Source organism: Macrobrachium rosenbergii, chromosome 9 (assembly GCF_040412425.1).
Source record: "Macrobrachium rosenbergii isolate ZJJX-2024 chromosome 9, ASM4041242v1, whole genome shotgun sequence".
Lineage (NCBI taxonomy): Eukaryota > Metazoa > Arthropoda > Malacostraca > Decapoda > Palaemonidae > Macrobrachium > Macrobrachium rosenbergii.
Genome location: NC_089749.1, coordinates 48,673,553 through 48,691,402, shown reverse-complemented (window position 1 = coordinate 48,691,402; position 17,850 = coordinate 48,673,553). Strand labels below are relative to the sequence as shown.

The following is a 17,850-nucleotide window of genomic DNA, read 5'->3' as shown; positions in this document are numbered from 1 at the left end:
TCGAAGGTAATCCTATGATTTATACCAATTCCTTACCTTTTCAGGTCAAGTGATACGTTCAGAAAGGATCAAGACCTCAAGAAACGTGATTGATGGGCGTAATTGTTTTCTGGAATCTATATCGTCGGGATGGAAAGCCATTTATTTTCAGGGCAAACGACATCAGAATGGGCATTCCAAGGCATTTATCTTGCCTAAACCCCAAGAAAACCGGATATGTGAAGGATGGAAAAAACAAAGTGTGATAAAGGAAGCAATTTGAAACGTCAAATGATGTACGAGAAATGATGAAGCATCGACGGTTGCACTTTGATATCGACAATACTGTATATCTATCAAAAACGTACATATATGCTAGAATTATGCTCACTGTGGCTTCCAAGCCATGTTTATCAGTTTTCCTGTCCTTTTGAAAGTATTTGATTTCAGTTTGCCTTCCTTTCACATTTTTTTTGTCTCACTGACAATCATTCTTTCCACGTAAGTTCACGGCATAACCTCTCATCTTGTTCCATACCAATGTATGTTCATCGCGAATGACATATCTAGTGATACCGACGAGCTACATTAAAGACAGCTTCGAAAATCATCATTGTCTAGTCAGTGTTGCGTTGGTTGTGTCAAAGCCTATTATTGTGTATGTACTTAGACACAAAGGTTTAGATTAGCTTAATCATTTCATGTTTTAGTACCTGCGAACACCGGTCGATAGAACTGATGTTGGTTTTGAAACCTCACATTCTTTACGCCCACTAATGCCTTCAAGATCACAGTGTTTCGTTGTTTATTTACACAGTGAGTGTGAAGAGTTCAGCACCGACGGGTGTTGTCCTAACCGGTAAATGGGTGCTAATCGTTTGTATCTTAAAATGCTATCTGAGAAACTAGAGGGTAGCTATTTTTATCTAGACATTTTATATTGATTTGATTTTTGGCTATTTATTCGCTTATTCATACAGTTATTTGAGTGGTAAAGGTTATGTTAAAATTAGACAGTCATTTGTTTTAACAACTACTTGAACCCATTGTTAACCAGTGCGGTACTCGCAATCCTCTGTCGCTCTGAGCGCCGGTGAAAGACAGCGTTTGATGTTAGAGGTTAACTTTGCATTTGTAGTGTGCGTTAATCAGAACAAGTGCAGCGATATCCAAGATAAATAGCGACTTAATCAGTGCTTTTCCTGATGACTTGAGTTTCCAAGGCAACCTGCGTCAACATCATGGTCAACAAGTGGGTCATTGATCAAGCCGTCTCCTCAGTAAGGTAAGGATAAGCTACAGTATTCCCAAAAGTGCTAAAAATCTTACGGTTTTTCGAGATAGAGTACGCATTGTTACTAGCATCGACTATTGTCCTGCATGTAGACCACCCCATCAGCTGTAAACATTACAACGTAATTGCTCCCAGACTGTGTCAGGTTAGGAATGGCGAGATAAGGTTAGGGTAATATAAGAAATGAATTTTCTGGAGAGTGCCGCAAACAATACCATAAGATTGGGGAACGCACTGCACGCAAGAGACTGGGCTCTCATGAAGATCGAGAAGTGTTTAAATCCTTATCATTACATTTGCCTTCTTGTTATTTTTGGTGTCTCTCTCATCGACTTGATTTGGTCTGGCAAGTGGTCACCCTTTTCTGAAGTGTCATGGCAGTTTTTAATGAATCCGTTTCTTCTTGAACAGCAAAGAATTTTGTGTGTCAGGACAGGTAGGCTTTATGGAAATTGACCTTTTAGAGTAGTAAACATCAACTTTCAATGTCAAACTTATTTTTTACGCCTGACAGCACCAGTCACAGTGAAAGCATTTATTTCATATAAAAAAATCGATTATAGCATTTATTTCTAAATATGTGGGCAATGATGCATGTGAATGATTTATAAAGTACGATTAACGCCTCACTAAAAGAAAAATGACAGTTAATTACTGCTTTACATAGCTGAAAGTTTACGTAATAGATCTTGAAATACTGGTTTCAATGTAGCTTGATTTCGTTTCGCTGATAAGGGAACGATTTTATTTTGTTTAATATCAGAGTTTTTATTTGAGATTCATTTTGTGCTTAGGCTAACGGATGTCATGAACATCAACTTTTATTATAACATCGAACCATAGTTTATGTTCAGACCACGTAACACAAGTTTGGTTGACATTGGATCTTTTGCATGTAGGTCAGGGTCAGGCTAGGCGAGGTCATCACACCTCTAGACACCGGAAGTAGTTTTTCTGTGTTTTTAGCTTCCGAGAGGTTCAGTAGGAGGACAGGTACCAGCCCTCGGGCTGGGGAGTTAAACCGTGGGCCTAACGGCACACTGGCCACGTGTCATAGGCATTGGGACCTGCCTCCCCGCCCCCCCGTCGGCTTAAGAAACAGGAGATCAGCGCCTGCCCTATGAGCCTACAGAGGCCCAGGAGGACTTTTTTTTTTTTTAATTTAGCTTTCGATAACACTTCTTATACATATTGAAAAGACCGAGACTGGTATGCTTACAATGCAGAGGAAGGCCGGGAATTCCAAACCCTTTAAGTGAATGGTGCGAACGATCGATCAGACACCGTCTGACTCTTGAGTTTGCAATACGATTCCGTATCCGTGAAACTTATGAGCTAAAGGCAATGTTTCATCCCTTTCTCATTCGCCCTTTCAATGTTAAAATGATAATTAACACTGGTTGCAAGTTACTGAAAAGACAATCTGTAATATGTCTTGGCTTACTGTTTACCAAATATAAAGGCATTAGGAAACGTATGACGCTCGGGCCATTTTAAACATTGTTCCAAATACTAAGATACTAAAACTTAACACACATATTTGTATATGTGTGTATGTACATTTATATATATGTATATATATATGTGTGTGTAATATTTACACACTGAGTACGACAGCGCACATGCGCATGAGTGTATCACCCTGAAAGAAGCTCGTTGAAATGGAAACGGGGACGTTTAATGCTAAAACTTTTCATATCGTCCGGGTTTAATTTATGAAAAAAATGAAAAAAACTCATTATCTTAATTATTCTAATGTTTTAGCTCATGCGTGAAGGCAATGCACTTTTTTCCTTTATTCAGGGAAATTTTTGTGTGTTTGATTTTGAACTGAGTAATGTCCAGCAGCATTTGATATTAATATTATTATATTATTATTATTATTATTATTATTATTATTATTATTATTATTATTATTATTATACTACATGAGTACATATTAATTTGGATGAAGGCAAAAGACCATTTACTTGCTAACAGAACCTTCATGTAAGTAACTGCTTTTCTTTAATGTTTAAATCTGCTCGTTCTTCGCGCAAGCAAGTTTCATAGCTACCTACTAGTAGATCTCTGAATCGCTTCGTTTCATATACTGACTTGTGTATATCTGTATATAATTGTAAAGTAGTTTTTTACGTTGTCCTACTTAGAAAATCATTTTATATTCAAGTTGGAAATACATTCTACTTGACTTAGTTATGTTGTTACATATATCGTTGCTTAAAGTTATTAACAAAGACAATTTTACGCAAACCAAGTTATATTGTTACTTGTATCGTTGCTTAAAGTTATTTACGAAGACAATTTTACGTAAACCAAGTTATATTGCTACTTATATCGTTGCTGAAAATTATTAACAAAGACAGTTTTACGTAAATCAAGTTATTTTGTTAGTTAGGTCGTTGCTTAAAGTTATTAACAAAGACAATTTTACATAAACCAGGTTATATTGTTACTTATATCGTTTCTTAAAGTTATTAACAAAGACAATCTTACGTAAACCAAGTTATATTGTTGCTTGGATCGTTGCTTAAAGTTATTAACAAAGACAGTTTTACGTAAATCAAGTTATATTGTTACTTAGATTGTTGCTTAAATTATTAACAAAGACAATTTTACGTAAACCAGGTTATATTGTTACTTATATCGTTGCTTAAAGTTGTTAACGAAGACAATTTTACGTAAACCAAGTTATATTGTTACGTAGATCGTTGCTTAACGTTACTAACAGACAATTTTACGTTAACCAATACCCAATTATGAGAGGATTGATAGTCAATTTGAATATCCAGACTCCAAACAAATGTCTTTAGCGAGGTGGAAAGGTCCTTGAATTTTCCAAAATTATCGGGGGGACTTTGTTATGATGAAGGGAGAGAGGCCGCGAGATGACGCCTCGGGAAAGTTTAGCTTTCTAATGAAGGCTTAACTTTGCTTTATCGGCAGTATTCCGAAGTTGATGCCAGCAGTCATAGAAAAATATGTGAAACCTAATCAAGTGTAGCCTTTTCAGTTTTGGATTATTTCATCGTGCTTTCAGCAAAGTTGGAAGGGGGGTTTTCAACTCAACATCTTAGTTAGTCGAATACTTGAACAAGGTCTAGACCTTGTACCTGAACACCTCGTTATCACACTTTCGGCCTCATTAACTCAGCTGACTCCAGTGTTGAATATAGATTGGTTACAAATGAAGAATAATGTAGTTCGGTGTAAATTTTAGGGCCTTGGTTGTCATGACCTGGTGGAAATTGAAACGACTTTATTTTGGCGTCATTAACATTTGAATCATATCTCTCTCTCTCTCTCTCTCTATACCCACTTTTTTTAAAGATTCTTTCTCTACAGGGCCAAGGTGTCTTTGCGCTCTCTCTCTCTCTCTCTCTCTCTCTCTCTCTCTTACACACACACACATCGTGCTAACTGTCATTGCTTTCAAGTGATCAGTTGAAAAACATTTGTTATAATATGATTCTCTCTCTCTCTCTCTCTCTCTCTCTCTCTCTCTCTCTCTCTCTCTCTCTCTCTCTCTCTCTCATAACTCACGTCATGCTAACCATCATTGGTTTCAGGTGATCTGAAAAAAATTTGATATAATATTCTTCTCTCTCTCTCTCTCTCTCTCTCTCTCTCTCTCTCTCTCTCTCTCTCTCTCTCTTAACATTTGCTAACTATCGTTGCTTTCAGGTGATCTGTTAAGAAACATTTGTTATAGGGCCATGATCTCTCTCTCTCTCTCTCGCTCTCATTCACGTCATGGTAACCATCATTGCTTTCAAGTGATCTATTAAAAATCACATTTGTTATAATAGGCTCTCTCTCTCTCTCTCTCTGCAAAAGCCAAATAAATGCATTTCAGTAATCTGTGTAAAAGCACTTGGGAATCCCTTGAGAGCCATAGTTTATAAAATCCATTCGCGCCAAACGCCTTTAAAACACTTTCTTTAATATGCCCTTTTATATGCTAGGCCTTAGAGATCGGTCTGTTATTTGGCAGCTTCCATGAAGCTGATTGAGGTATAAAGTTGTGAAAGACGGTGTCATAAGGTGAAGCCAGTGGGCCCTCTTGTGAATGTGCGGTCAGTCAGTGCACTTGTTTGCTGTGCCCTGTTTATTTGATTTCATTCAATTCTTTTTTCGTCGTCACTCTTTCTGTATGTTTTACCCACGGTGCCAATATCAACACTCTTAAACAGTCAGTTCAACCCTTCAGCTACGTAGGAAACTTGCAGCCATTAATGAGAAAGATTCTCTAAATTGCGAGGAAGAGAGGGAGCATTGTAGAGTGTAAAAATTCCCCACCACGTTTGACGACGCCATAAAAATCCCAAAATGCGGCTTCGTCTTGGGTTCTCGGCTCTTATGTCACGTCTGGGGAATCACAAAAACCTGTCGGTGCAAAGAAAAGTCTTCGCATACTCTGTATTTGTTATGCATTCATAAGCGACCGGGAAACTTGAGAAATACTAGGCATTCAGGTCAGCTGTATGAGAGAGAGAGAGAGAGAGAGAGAGAGAGAGAGAGAGAGAGAGAGAGAGAGAGAGAGAGAGAGAGAAACTAAAAGGAAAGTGCTCTTCATTTTTAAGAACTGAAGTGGTTAGGGTTTTATATTTTTACTGAAAAGAACTGAGCCGTGGTTAGGGTTTTATATTATGTGGTGAAAAGAGACTAATAAGGAGACGCTTTTTATTAGGGAGGGTTCTGTTAGTGTTTGGTAAAACTTGGTTTTTTAAATCTTCAACTTTGCACTTAATAAGGATTCTATCAGACGACCACTATATATGTATTATATATATATATATATATATATATATATATATATATATATATATATATATATATATATATATATATATATATATATATATATATATATATATATATATATATATATATATATATATATATATATATATATAGATAAATAGATGATAGATATAAATGTGATGTGTGTGTATGTATACACTTTATTGTAACGTTTCAAAGCTCCTGGTTTCATTGTCAAGCTATAAAAATACACTAAATACAACAATGTAAATATAGCAAATTTAAAGTAAATTTTAAGAAGGTTAAATTATTATATATAAACTTTAAGATTAAGCTGAAATTATTTATATAATAAATAGTGCACTTGTAAAAAGGACCAACCACGATGTATGTTGAGAGAAGACAGACAAGGAAATGGGATCAGTGGAGGCAGACTGCCTGTTTAAGGGGGAACAAGCTGTTTAATGAAAGTAGGTATTACGTTTTTAATTTACAAAGGTATTTGGTAAATTAGGTAAACGATTTTTATTATACAGATTTTATTGGGTCATGTTTATGAGAGAAAAATAGTTTAAAATAATGTAGTAGGTCATCGAAAAAGACCCCACCAAAGTTGGTTTGGTACATTCTTGGAACCTGTCCCTGCCACTGTGACTCAATTATGCACACAAATCCAAGTTAGCTTCATTGTGGATAAATATTTGGGAGGTGGACTCAATAATTCATTCACTGTGCAGGCTTTCTTTCAAAACCCTTCGGTTCATCTACGGACGAAGCCGTTGCATCAAACTGATCCCTGACACGATAAACAATATGACGGGTTTGTGGAGGGTGTTGATACGTCTTCCCACGCTGTGCGCATACCCTTTTTCTTCTCTCAGATTGCCTGCCGTCGTTCTCTTTACCTGTAACAAATGAAAATGATAAACTGTATGTCAACTTTATATACAGAGCGAAAGCAGGACGGCAGACATCGTATGAGTACCAGGAATATGAGGTATTCTTAAAGGGACCTGGGAAAAGTCTATACTTACTTTTGGTACACCCTGGTGTGTGTGTATATATATATATATATATATATATATATATATATATATATATATATATATATATATATATATATATATGTATATATATATATATATATATATAGGTGCACACAAAAGTAGGTATACACTTTTACCCAGTCCACATATATATATGTATATATATATATATATATATATATATATATATATATATATATATATATATATATATATTCATATATACATATATATATAAATATATATATATATATATGTATATATATATATCTTATACTTATATGTTTATGATATATAGTACCTTATGTATATATATGTCGCCATAAATATATAATATGTATATAGGGAATACATAAATTTATATATTTGATAAAATAAAAATATATTGACGATATATATATATTTTATATATATAAATCCACAGACTTCAAAATATGCCTGTCTTGAACTGGGTTCGATTTGTCTTAAGAACCTTCCCTTTGGGCGTTTTCAGTGACCTCTGAACAAATCATCCTTGCAATACTTATGATTATCGTCACCTCAAGGGAATAAAAAAAAATTTCAAGAAATTGATGAAATGGTAAAAGTATATTGACGATACATTATAAATTTTCAAGAAAACCATTTTAATCCATGGGACTTCAAAATATCCTTTCTGAGATCCCAGGAAAGACGATAATGATTTTCTTCAACTCTGAGAAGAAACGATTTCTGAAGTTCCCAAGGTTGGGCCACTGAACTAGCGCAAAGTGCTACACAGAGACTGATGGCAATAATCAAAAACACTTTCCCTGAATGAATTCTTGGCGTGGAAGAATTTTGATACAAAATAAGTGATGAAGAGTACAATACAAAAATACAAATATTTTAATCATCTGAGAAAACAGAAATAGAGTAATAAAGAGCATTCTATTAATGGGAAATCAAGCAGCAATAATTTTCTTACCAGATCAGCCAGGAACCTGCCTTCCTCTTCTGGAGAGGAGACACTCCTTCAAGGGTGCCCTCAAAGAACTAGCCTCCCTAAGGAGCCTTTGGGCCTCATCACTGAGGCCCTCACCAGGCCCGCTTCCCTAACCTGGCAGGATACCTGCCTTCCTCCAAAGAAGCAGTCTCTAGGCCGGACCCTTCCCTTCAAGGCTGCCCTCAAGAGACTGGCGAGCCTTGTGGGCTTTTGGGCCTCATCCCTGAAGTTCTTGGGCCCTCTCCAGGACGCTTCCCCAAGCCTGGCAGGATACCTGCCTTCCTCAGAAGAAGCAGCCTCTGGGTCGGACCTTTCCTTCATGGTTGCCCTCAAGAGACTGGCGAGCCTTGACGTCTTTTGGGCCTCATCCTTGAAGTTCTAGGGCCCTCTCCAGGCCTGCTTCCCAAGCCTGGCAGGATACCTGCCTTCCTCCGAGGAAGCAGCCTCTGGGTCGGACCCTTCCCTTCAAGGCTGCCCTCAAGAGACTGGCGAGCCTTGTGGGCTTTTGGGCCTCATCCTTGAAGTTCTTGGGCCCTCTCCAGGACCGCTTCCCAAGCCTGGCAGGATACCTGCCTTCCTCAGAAGAAGCAGCCTCTGGGTCGGACCCTTCCCTTCATGGCTGCCCTCAAGAGACTGGCGAGCCTTGTGGGCTTTTGGGCCTCATCCTTGAAGTTCTTGGGCCCTCTCCAGGACCGCTTCCCCATCCTGGCAGGATACCTGTCTTCTTCCTAGGAAGCAGCCTCTTGGTCGGACCCTTCCCTTCATGGCTGCCCTCAAGAGACTGGCGAGCCTTGTGGGCTTTTGGGCCTCATCCCTGAAGTTCTTGGGCCCTCTCCAGGACTGCTTCCCCATCCTGGCAGGATACCTGTCTTCTTCCTAGGAAGCAGCCTCTGGGTCGGACCCTTCCCTTCATGGCTGCCCTCAAGAGACTGGCGAGCCTTGTGGGCTTTTGGGCCTCATCCTTGAAGGTCTTGGGCCCTCTCCAGGCCCGCTTCCCAAGCCTGGCAGGATACCTGCCTTCCTCCGAGGAAGCAGCCTCTGGGTCGGACCCTTCCCTTCAAGTCTGGCCTCAAGAGACTGGCGAGCCTTGTGGGCTTTTGGGCCTCATCCTTGAAGGTCTTGGGCCCTCTCCAGGACCGCTTCCCAAGCCTGGCAGGATACCTGCCTTCCTCAGAAGAAGCAGCCTCTGGGTCGGACCCTTCCCTTCAAGGCTGCCCTCAAGAGACTAGCTAGCCTTGTGGGCTTTTGGGCCTCATCCTTGAAGGTTTTGGGCCCTCTCCAGGCCCGCTTCCCCATCCTGGCAGGATACCTGCCTTCCTCCGAGGAAGCAGCCTCTGGGTCGGACCCTTCCCTTCAAGGCTGCCCTCAAGAGACTGGCGAGCCTTGTGGGCTTTTGGGCCTCATCCCTGAAGGTCTTGGGCCCTCTCCAGGCCCGCTTCCTCAGCCTGGCAGGATACCTGCCTTCCTCCGAGGAAGCAGCCTCTGGGTCGGACCCTTCCTTCAAGGCTGCCCTCAAGAGACTGGCGAGCCTTGTGGGCTTTTGGGCCTCATCCTGAAGTTCTTGGGCCCTCTTCAGGCCCACTTCCCCAGCCTGGCAGGATGCCTGCCTTCCTCCGAGGAAGCAGCCTCTGGATCGGACTCTTTCATACAAGGCTGCCCTCAAGCGACTGGCGAACCTTGTGGACTTTCGGGCCGTATCCTTGAAGTTCATCGACCCTCTCCATGCCCACTTCCCCAGCCTGGCAGGATACCTGCCTTCCTCCGAGGAAGCAGCCTCTGGGTCGGACCCTTTCCTTCAAGGCTGCCCTCAAGAGACTGGCGAGCCTTGTGGGCTTTAGGGCCTCATCCTTGAAGTTCTTGGCCCCTCTCCAGGCCCGCTTCCCCAGCCTGGCAGGATACCTGCCTTCCTCCGAGGAGGTAGCCTCTGGGTCGGACCCTTTCCTTCAAGGCTGCCCTCAAGAGACTGGCGAGCCTTGTGGGCTTTTGGGCCTTATCCTTGAAGTTCTTAGGTCCTCTCCAGGCCCGCTTCCCCAGCCTGGCAGGATACCTGCCTTCCTCCGAGGAGGCAGCCTCTGGGTCGGACCCTTTCTTCTAGGTTGTCCTCAAGAAACTGGCGAGCCTTGCCCAGCTTTTCAAATATGACACTTGAAGTTCTGGCCCCTTGAAGGCGATTTAAAGCATCTCAGGAGATTGTTTCTGGAGACTTTGGAGTTCGGCGCATGCGCGATTGGCATTTCTCTCGTCCTTCCAGGATTTTGAGACTGAAGTATTCCAAAATGTCTTCAAGGAAAATCCTGGAAGGTTTTACATCATTTTAACATCGCGTTAATCATTACTCAGGAGTTGAGAATGTTTTCTGATACATAAACAGTTTCTTTTCTATAACGAGACGTCTTCTGTAATCTTATGGTATTCCCCTTACTGACGATATCGATCATCCCTTCTCCAGAAAGTAATTCTTTGAATCCAAAATCTTTCAAGCAACTTCTAACAACTCAGGTTCTCTATTTTTTCTTCGTCAACATTCTTCAGTTTACCTCCACGCCGATGTCCTCTCTCTTCTTTATTCCTATTCGTTCTAATTTCGAGGGAATAACTGCTCCAAGTGGTAACTTTGGGCACCCAAAACCTCTCAATCAGATTAGAAAGCACCTCAAGCTCTCTACCTTTTATTTCGTACAATTTCTTTAGTTCCTCCACGCCACAGTCTTCCTATCCTCTTGATTATTTCCTTCCTTATTTCGAATGAAGAACTTTCGTCCATAAGTGACAATACAACTGTTGAGCTACCTGAATAAATACATAATCGCAGAAAGCAGGAACCTCGGCTTCATACTGCTCCTCGAAGTAGTCCATATTTTCATTAGTAAACAGTTGTAGACGCTGAAGATATATGCCGTCTCCTGATGTGCTTTTCCCTCTTGAAAATTTCTCTTAGTCGATCTGCTTCGTCATCCAGTCCATTTTAACCATACTCTTCGCCTTCTTTGCTCACATGCTGTCTCTGGAGGCTTTAAGACGACGTGGAGGATCCCGGAGATGGCCACTGGAGGCCTTGTAGACAGTGCCCCTACTGAGTTATGGCATTATGCGCATGCGCGATTGGCATTTCTATCGTCCTTTCAGGAACTGAAGAAGGAAGGGTTCTAAAACGTCTTCAGGGAAAACACAAAGATATTACGGTACCAGGCGACTATGATTCTTTCTCGCAGCGGATGATGTGAACTGTTCTTGAAAGCTTTATTGCCACGAAAATATCAGTATTAAAAAACAGAAATATAAATTTAGCAAAAAATCATCATCAACGTATTCTTTTTTCTTTTCGTGATATATATATATATATATATGCATATATATATAATATATATATATATATATATATATATATATATATATATATATATATATATATATATATATATATATATATATATATATATATATATATATATATATATATATATATATATATATATATATATATATATATGTATATACATATATATATATATATATATATATATATATATATATATTATATGTGCTTTTTTAATTATTATGTACTACGGATATTTTATTAGTTTTACCTAGTCATTTACCTTAATTTCAATTTCAATTTCTCGATAGTGAAAGCCATTAGGAAATTTTAACCTAAAGAGAAAATATCTATATAATAGGTCATCAAACAAACGAAGAAACGAAGAGTAATTTCCAATTCAAGGATTAGAGAGTTATTCATATTCATATTCCAGACAGAGGAGGTGGGAGTTTACGATGGCGTCTGTTTGGGCTACAGGGAATGCTTGTAGGACCAGGCAAAATGAGGAGACTGATGTGATTGAGTTGGGCGATTAGGTCCTGCTGAGATAATGAAAAGGTAAAGCCTGATGAAAATGGGTATTAGGACTAATGTTCTTGGGCTAGAGGAGCATATCCAAAAAAAAAAACATTCACTTGGTGGGGAATTGCTGGAATGAAAGCGCCATTATTAATGTATATGAACAGGAAAATATATATATATGAAATATATATATATTATATATATATATATATATATATATATATATATATATATATATATTTTATTATATATACATATATATAAATTTATATATATATGAAATTTTAATAAAGATATAAATATATATATATATCAAACCAACGAATAGGAATAGTAATATATATATATATATATATATATATATATATATATACCAGGCAAAATATATATATATATATATATGCTGAGATAATATAAAATATATTATAATGTAGGAGGAGAATCTACTGGTCACATTTTTACCAGATACATATGTAATTGTAATAGTTACAGTGCCCTCTTAACTTTGTAGAATTCTTCGCGCGTTTTTGGACAAGCTTATCCAAAAAGTGCGAAGAATTCTAGAAAAGTTAAGAGGGTATTGTTGTTATTACAATTATTACAATTACATAGACACACACATATACACATACACATATATATGTGTACATAGCCTACAGGCACACATATATATATATATACTGTGTATATATGTATACACACATACATACATACATACACATGCATTTATTCAATGCTGGTGCTATTTGTGGCATCCACTATTTTGACCCAGCTCAGCCAGAGATGTGTCACAAACCCAACCTGTTGTTATCATTTTACAGTACAAGACTTTCTAGGTACCTTGTTGAGCCTATATCCTGCTCAATATCTAACTAAGTTTGTGTCCATTAAGGAGGGGTGGGTGTTACTTCCAGCATTCTCTGTTAAATGTGGTTGTATTTGTAGAGACACGCCTGCTTCGGGTAGTAGTGATACGAGTCTCACAGACCATGTTTGCTACATAATGTTTGGCCGCAATAACTGAATTGTACGTATCTAGATGTTTTTCATACAACTATAATTTTACTCTTTAGAATATATCGGCTGTATGAATTAGTTTAGGTCCCTAAACCCTGTATTTGAGTTATAAATCGTCCAAAGTCGAAGGCTAGAAAATTACACCACCACATAGTGTAGATATCTGTCTACCTTTTTCGGGCGCCTTTTAGCTAATTCATGCGCTCGCAAGTTTAATTTTTACCTTAGAGCTGCTCTTGACAGCTGTCAAAAATGATGGATCGGAATGGCTTTTTTCCAATTTTCTTCAGATTTCTACTTTACTTTTGCACGATTGGCTTCTCTAAGTGTTGAGCGTTTGTCTTCGAAGCGTTTTCATATCACAGGCAGTTGCCTAGTAACCATTTGCTTTCGCTTGCCTTTCATACTTCCCTCCTCTCGTTCGCATCTTACTGTTTGTTTATATTTGATCCCTCTGCTGTCAGATGTGATTGAATTGTCTGAGAGCCCCTCTTCAGCCTATGAAGTATCTTCATACCGCAAACTGGTGAACCACCCCAATTATCATTAGTATTTTGATTGTGTTATTCGCGAATTTCTTATTTTTTCAGTCTTAAAAATTCATTATAGTATAAGTAAAAATGTCTTTTTCACAGCATTATTTCATTGAATATTCACCAAATACAGAAATTCCAGGAATGATTTAAATAGGTATATATATAATATATATATATATATATATATATATATATATATATATATATATATATATATATATATATATATATATATATATATATATATATATGAAGACTATATATATCTGGGAATTTACTTCCCAGTGGTCTAATTCTTGATGTAACAGTGATGGTAAAAATGTGTAACCGAATGTCATGTTTCTTGAAGAAATTCTCTGTTACGGGAAATAATGTTTGATAAAAAGTTCTGTTGGAAAAAAACACTAGCTGCTCGATCAATCGAGTTTACATAGAACGTCAGTTGAAAGAACGCTTTTATTCAAGGAGAAACAAGTATTTTGTCAATGTCCCTTTGAGAAATGAATACTGAAGTCGACGAGAAAGGGGGGCGGTGGGTGGGGGTTGGGATATATCACTGGCCGAAAAGCCAGCCAAAGCACTAGAGATAGTTTGCGTTCCAACATCTAGTGGGGCAGTTCCTCACTTCAGAGTCTGGTCAATACTCGGCATTCTTTCTGTCTGCTACGCTCAAAGCCTTTATCAAGCCTTTTCTTGTTATTTCCTCACTTTCTACTTTTTTTTATGTCCCTTCGTCTTTGACAGCTCTTCCATTTGAGTGCCTTTCTGCATGTCGTATGATACAGTGAATCCTAAAGGATGCATATTCTTTCCTGATTCAGTCAAATATTATATGACATACACACACACACACACACACACACACACACATGTATATATATATATATATATATATATATATATATATATATATATATATATATATATATATATATATATATAATATATATATATATATATATATATATATATATATATATATATATATATATATATATATATTATTATTATATTATTTTATTGTTATTATTATTATTATTATTATTATTATTATTATTATTATTGGGATTGTGATTCGAAAGAAACGATGAGATTTGACTGAAAATTATGCGAGACCATCAAATTTATTACGGTGCATTTTATGTTATTGATTGTTCTCATTTATCCGAAACCAATAAGTACGAATGGAAAAGACTTGGAAATAAAGACTCGGAATAAAATGTGGAAAAATTCATGTGTAATGCAAAGAAATGAAGAGGAATATAAGAAAAAGTTGGGAAATTCAAAAGAAAATAAATTACTGATAACATAAGTGTTCATTTGTTTGTTTATCTTGTATTTTTGTATTCTAACCTTTATCCTATTTGTTTTTCTATGTTTATTATCCTTCTCTTTATGTTTTCGCTTTTCCACATATAAAGATTGTGTGGAATTTTGTTTAGAATGGACTTTTTGGCTTGTTCAGTGAGAATGCGTGCTCATGATAAATAATAATATTTATAATAATGGTAATAATTTATTTATTAGTTACATTCACGTAGCCCAATGCATTTTTTTCATGTTAAGGCAGCAAAAACCTCTTCATTTCTCGATTTCCTCTCGAAGTTGGATAGGATTTAAAGCAAACATTGAATCCGAACGTTAAACATAAGGACCAACAATTTCATGCTGGATTCAAACTCTAGCCTAATATCTCAACCCTTCCTGATTTAGTTCAAGTTCAGTGCATCTCAGTTCGACAGATTGTGTATATAAGGACTGAAACAGGCTTATGACATTCTCCGTGAATTAATGGCTCATGGTAACCTCACCCTCATCTACCAGATGAGAGTTCGAATTCCAGCTTCAGTCGTCAAGGTCTCTTCAAATCTTTTCCATTCGGATTCCATGATTACAGAGTTGATGGTATTCAAAAGTGAAAGGAAATCGAGAGATAAGGGGTCGTTGATAGCTTAATAATAATAATAATAATAATAATAATAATAATAATAATAATAATAATAATAATAATAATAATATGTAGTGTTTTAATGTTGTTGCTGCATTTAATTTATTTAGTTTTCTCTATTTTTCAAATAAATGATATTTCAGGTTATTGATGCTGTAACCTGAAAAATCAGTTATTAGAAAAAATACAGAAAACTCTTATATAAATTGAATGCAGCTGATGCAGCAATAACATTCAACACTACATTTTTGAAAGAGGGTCCACTACCTAAAAAAAAATAAAATAATAATAATAATAATAATAATAATAATAATAATAATAATAATAATAATAATAATAATATTGTGTATGTCATGGTCATCCGGATTCAAAACAAACAAGGTGTTATCTTGGAGAGGCAAACAGAGAGAATATGTAAAAAGTAATTCACTGAAAGTTGGAGAGGCAGCTGCTAGCCAGTTTGGTCATCAAGGCTGTTTTAGGGCGAAGTTTACCCGTAGAGTTTTCTGGCTTCTGAGGCGAATAAATGAGGTAGGACAACACGCAAACGAGAACACGCAATAAGCTAAGTGGAGACTAGACTGGCCTCTGTTGTTCAGCTAGAAAGAAAAAGAAAGATGAAAAGAAATAGAGGGAAGGAGAGGTTGGTGAAAGGATGAAGAGGAGGGAGCCAGTTATTGCAATTTGCTTTTAGATGATGAGAGTTAAACACGTCAGGGTGTAACTGCTAATTCGTTCTTACAAGTCGATCAGTTGTTGTTAGAATTGGAAGGAAAAATTGAACCTGTTAGTCTCGGATGTGCAGCTCAGTATTCACATATGTATACGTTTCATAAGCACTACATTATTATTATAAACACATCATTAAAATTGATATTAAGGAGGCCCTTCAGAAATCTCGACAAGGTGATTATTATGAACTCGTATAGAATGTGTTTTTAGTTTTATTATTTGAGTTCCAAAACTTTTATTACTGGCATTACTGATATGGAAGTCCCATGAAAAATTTTGGACGAAGGTAAGTCTAAACATGACGTTTCATTTCCGTAGCACTCTCTTATATTGATAACGCTTCATTTCGCATTGAATGTATTCAGAAGCAGTGGTCGTTTCATTCAATTGTTTTTCTTTGTTCGTTTTATGTTTGTTGTTTTCTGCATGGCTCGGTTTTCGTGAATTCTATTATTTCAATTTTCATGGGTCTTTTTTTTTTTTGTCTCATTTTGAGAGGTTTTCTTTTTTCAACTTTTGCATCTCGCGATAGAGTCATTAAGTCACAGTATAGATAATACAATAGATTTTGTACGTGTTTATTATTATTATTATTATTATTATTATTATTATTATTATTATTATTATTATTACTACTTCAAACTGCAGAGTTAAATTGCTATTGCTCATACTGTTCTCATTCTTCCCCGGGCTTTGGCCCAAAACACATAGTTTAGAAGACATAGTTTCGAAACCTGAAACTTCTTAGGATCTTGATGGAGGAATGCTTGTTTCAAAGCGTCTTTTACACCCCTACACAAGAACAAAAGGGAACAATAAATGATTTACACTACGGCTCATAGAATACCCGTCATGTGAATATTTATGTCAAATTGCCTGAGTTTACTGCGTATCGGGCCAGGAGATTTTCTTGCCAAATATGTTCTGTTAAATTAATGGAAAACATAAATTGGAAAACTCTTTAGGAGTTGCTTTTACGCATCAGCGACGCACAGAATTGGCTATAATTTTTATTTATAATGCCTATATATTATATTTTCTTAAAATTTGTTGCCTAGCAGCAGTGCACAAAATGTAGTTCGTGTATTTTTACTTAAATTTTGCCAACATTGGGCATCGTAACTGGTAACAAGTTATTAGATTTTGGGAGAGACAGAAGCATAAATCTTTTGGTGAGGTATGAGATATATACTTTTTGTTAGTGTTTATTGCAACATAATCATAATAAATTTAGATATGTCCGACATGCTTTATATCTTTCATTATTACAGAACGATTTTTTTTCTTAACCTACAAGTAAAGAGTTATTTTATTGGGGGCAGCGTTTCCAGGAAAGGTGAACGAAACTGGAAGCTGCTCTCTCACGTCACTCCAATTCCAACCTGATTCGGTCTCGGGACGTTTGATAAACGACCCCTCTTCCAGAGGTACTCTCGAGATTTAGTGCTCCACAGAATGTTCGGGTCAGTAACCATTTATTTTCATCTGCTGACAAAGTTTAGAGTTCTCTTCCAGTTTTCGCCTGCCTTTCATACCCATCACATCCTGTGATTTAAAAGACAAATATAATGCTTTCTTTCTAGGCCGAGCTTCGCTCTCCCTCCCCTCAACCCCACGCCATGGGGTTGGGGTATGGGCTTTGGATTGCTCGTTCCATCGACCTCTGCATAACAACCGGTTTCCGTAACAAGAGGGATGTGATACAAGAAGTAGTACGTCCCAGAAAGAT

At 37.2% G+C, this 17,850-nt stretch overlaps 1 long non-coding RNA gene across 2 annotated transcripts in view; it reads left to right on the top strand.

Moving 5' to 3' along the window:
• LOC136841765 (uncharacterized) overlaps positions 1-17,850 on the top strand; it is a 255,318-nt gene that overhangs the window by 30,035 nt on the left and 207,433 nt on the right. For both annotated transcript variants that reach the window (XR_010854081.1, XR_010854080.1), the window contains exon 2: positions 45-1,264. This is a non-coding gene — a long non-coding RNA (uncharacterized lncRNA). The remainder of the gene's footprint in view (positions 1-44; positions 1,265-17,850) is intronic.